Genomic DNA, 3,191 nt, shown 5'->3' with positions numbered 1-3,191 from the left:
GGGGGCGGGGAGAGGGGGGGGGGTGTCGATATATCCCATGCCTAGGTGGCTAGGTACCACCTCGCGGGCGCGCTCGAGCTTAGGGTGGGTGGGCGGAGGGTAGATCACCCATGTCGAGCAGGAGGGTTGTCAGAGTGGGAGATGGCGGTGGCGGTTGGCTCTATTGGATGGGTGGGGGGCGGTCGTTCGTGCGTGAAGCTGTTGTTCACTTCTGACCTGGACCATCAATTGGACACACTCAATATTCTATAAAAATAGGACAGAAATATGAAGAAGTGAGACGTACATAGAAAAAGAAGAGATTCATGAAAGAGGATAAATTGTGGCCTTTGTTCATTTTGAACAGGTGAAGAAGAGAAGAGGGTGTCACCCTGTTGGTTAGGATAGCACAAAGCTATTTAGCCCACCCCGGGTTCAAGTCACTCCCCGTGGCGCTTAGAGTTTCTTTTATAAAAATATGCTTTCAAGGGCTAGTCCTGCATGGTCCCGTGTTTTTTTAACGGGTGGAGAAGAAGTGGGACTGCGAGCGAAAGTGCCTTTCTGCTTCCGAGCTCAAATGAGCTCGATGAACAGTAAAATAAAAAATAAATAAAAACACTTCATAAAATTCCAAATATTTTTGGAAGAAGCATTGACAAAAGTTCTAAGTGCTTGCAAAATTTTGTCATGGAATCACATTCCTGTAAGGTGTGGCATAAAAAACAAATTTAGTGCTGCAAAATGCTTTTCAAAGTAGCATTTCTAGAGTACCGATTTTGTTTTTTTTGCCACACCTTTTAGGAATGTAATAATAGCATGATGAATTTTTGCAAGCACTTAAAACTTTTATCAATGTTTGATTTTTTTTCGATTTTGTTTTGATTTTACTGTTCACCCGAGCTCATTTGAGCTCGGCTGCAGAAACTCTGCATCCGGGAGCGACACATACAGAGAAAAAATTGAGCAGTCTCACTCTCGCTGTCTCCTCGGTCCTAGTTGACATAAAACCCCACCACAATGCGGACCTGAGCAGGTGCTCCTTCCTTTCCGGCCACAACCCTCGCCTCCGCCTGCCATGCCACCGCCGCCGGCGACGCTGCCGGACGAGCTCCTCGAGGAGAACCTCCTCCGACTCCCGCTGGACGACCCCGGGTGCCTCTTCCGCGCCTCCCTCGTCTGCAAGCCCTGGCGCAGCCGCCTCACCGACCCCGTGTCAGGACCTAACTAGGATCTATGGGAAGAATTAAGTATTTGTGAACGAAAATCATATATGTCTCTCTTAGATCCCCTTTTGTATTGATAAGTATAGCTATATGAGTATGAGATAAGCCATCGAGGCAATCTTCTGGAGAATGGAATGAATGACGATGACAACCACACCCCAGTTGTAGTTATAGGGATAGCTTTTCACCCGGCACGACAAGACCGTGAAAGTAAACAGTAACAATGGCTAACGGTACAAAAAGATCTACGGCTTGCGACGAAGCATTAGCGAGGAGCGATCCTGATCGTTGATTGCGGCGAAGCGTTTTCTGAACATCTGTAGTTAACTGAAACATGTCGATGCCTGACATTGCCCCCTTCTTGAGTTATGACGAGTCCTCACGTCGTAGTTGATGCCGCGCGCCATGCTTGAGTGGTTGTTTTGAAGAATTCTGGGAAAGAGTACTTGATAAAGTCTGCGTCTTCCCGTGTCGCTTCTTCCTCCGCCATGTTTTGCCACTGAATCAACCACTGTACCACTAGTAAGTTGTTGCGAGGTATCTGCCTGACTTGGAGAGCTGCAACTGGACCCATTTTTAGTGTGCCGTCACTGTTAACCATTGGAAGCATTGGGCTAGGAATTGCCTTGCTGCCAATGTGCTTTTTAAGTTGACTGACATGAAAGACTGGATGAATCTGTACATCCTGAGGAAATTGGAGTTTGTATGCTGAGTTTCCCACCTTTTGGATGATGAGGAATGGACCATAATATTTGTTCTGAAGCTTAAGGGCACCTTTGAAGCCAAAAGCAGCCAAGCGATATGGGGCCATTTTCAAGTAGACTATATCTCCAACCAAAAAAGTCCTCTCCACTCTTTTTAGGTCTGCATACCTCTTCATTCTGTTTCGGGCTTTGCACAAATTATCCTTCAAGTGCTCCAACATCTGTTGCTTGGAGCACAGAAAATCTTGTGCTTCCACATCATCAGGGCCAGGTATTGCCAGTTCTGAAATTAAAGGTGGGGGAAATCCATACAATGCCTGAAATGGAGACATTTTTAGAGTTGTGTGATAGGTAGAATTGTACCAGTATTCAGCTAATGACAACCAGGACAACCACTTCTGGGGTTGATCAGTAGTCATGCATCTTAGATATGTTTCTAGACACTGATTAACCCTCTCTGTCTGACCATTAGTTTGAGGGTGGTATGATGTACTGTACCTCAGCTCCACTTTTAAAGCAGCAAATACATCCTTCCACAATTTGCTAGTGAAAATCTTATCTCTATCAGAGATTATCAGCTTGAGGGGGAGGGGGCATGCAACTTAATGATGTTGTCCACAAAAGCTTGAGCCACAGATAGAACTGAGTATGTGAAGGAAATATGCCCTAGAGGCAATAAAAAGTTGTTATTTATATTTCCTTATATCATGATAAATGTTTATTATTCATGCTAGAATTGTATTAGCCAGAGACATAGTACATGTGTGAATACATAGACAATACATAGTGTCCCTTGTATGCCTCTACTTGACTAGCTCGTTAATCAAAGATGGTTATGTTTCCTAACCATAGACATGTGTTGTCATTTGATGAACGAGATCACATCATTAGGAGAATGATGTGATGGACAAGACCCATCAGTTAGCTTAGCATTATGATTGTTACAGTTTTATTGCTATTGCTTTCTTCATGACTTATACATGTTCCTCTGACTATGAGATTATGCAACTCCCGCATATCGGAGGAACATCTTGTGTGCTATCAAACGTCACAACGTAACTGGGTGATTATAAAGATGCTCTACATGTGTCTCTGAAGGTGTTTGTTGTGTTGGCATAGATCAATATTAGGATTTGTCACTCCATGTATCGGAGAGGTATCTCTGGGCCCTCTCGGTAATTCTCATCACTATAAGCCTTGCAAGCAATGTGACTACTGAGTTAGTTGCAGGATGAAGCATTACGAAATGAGTAAAGAGACTTGCCAGTGACGAGATTGAACTAGG

The sequence above is a fragment of the Triticum dicoccoides genome, chromosome 2B (genome assembly GCF_002162155.2).
Source record: "Triticum dicoccoides isolate Atlit2015 ecotype Zavitan chromosome 2B, WEW_v2.0, whole genome shotgun sequence".
In the NCBI taxonomy this organism is placed as follows: domain Eukaryota; kingdom Viridiplantae; phylum Streptophyta; class Magnoliopsida; order Poales; family Poaceae; genus Triticum; species Triticum dicoccoides.
The sequence above is the reverse complement of the archived record's forward strand: the minus strand, read 5'-3'. Positions refer to the sequence as shown.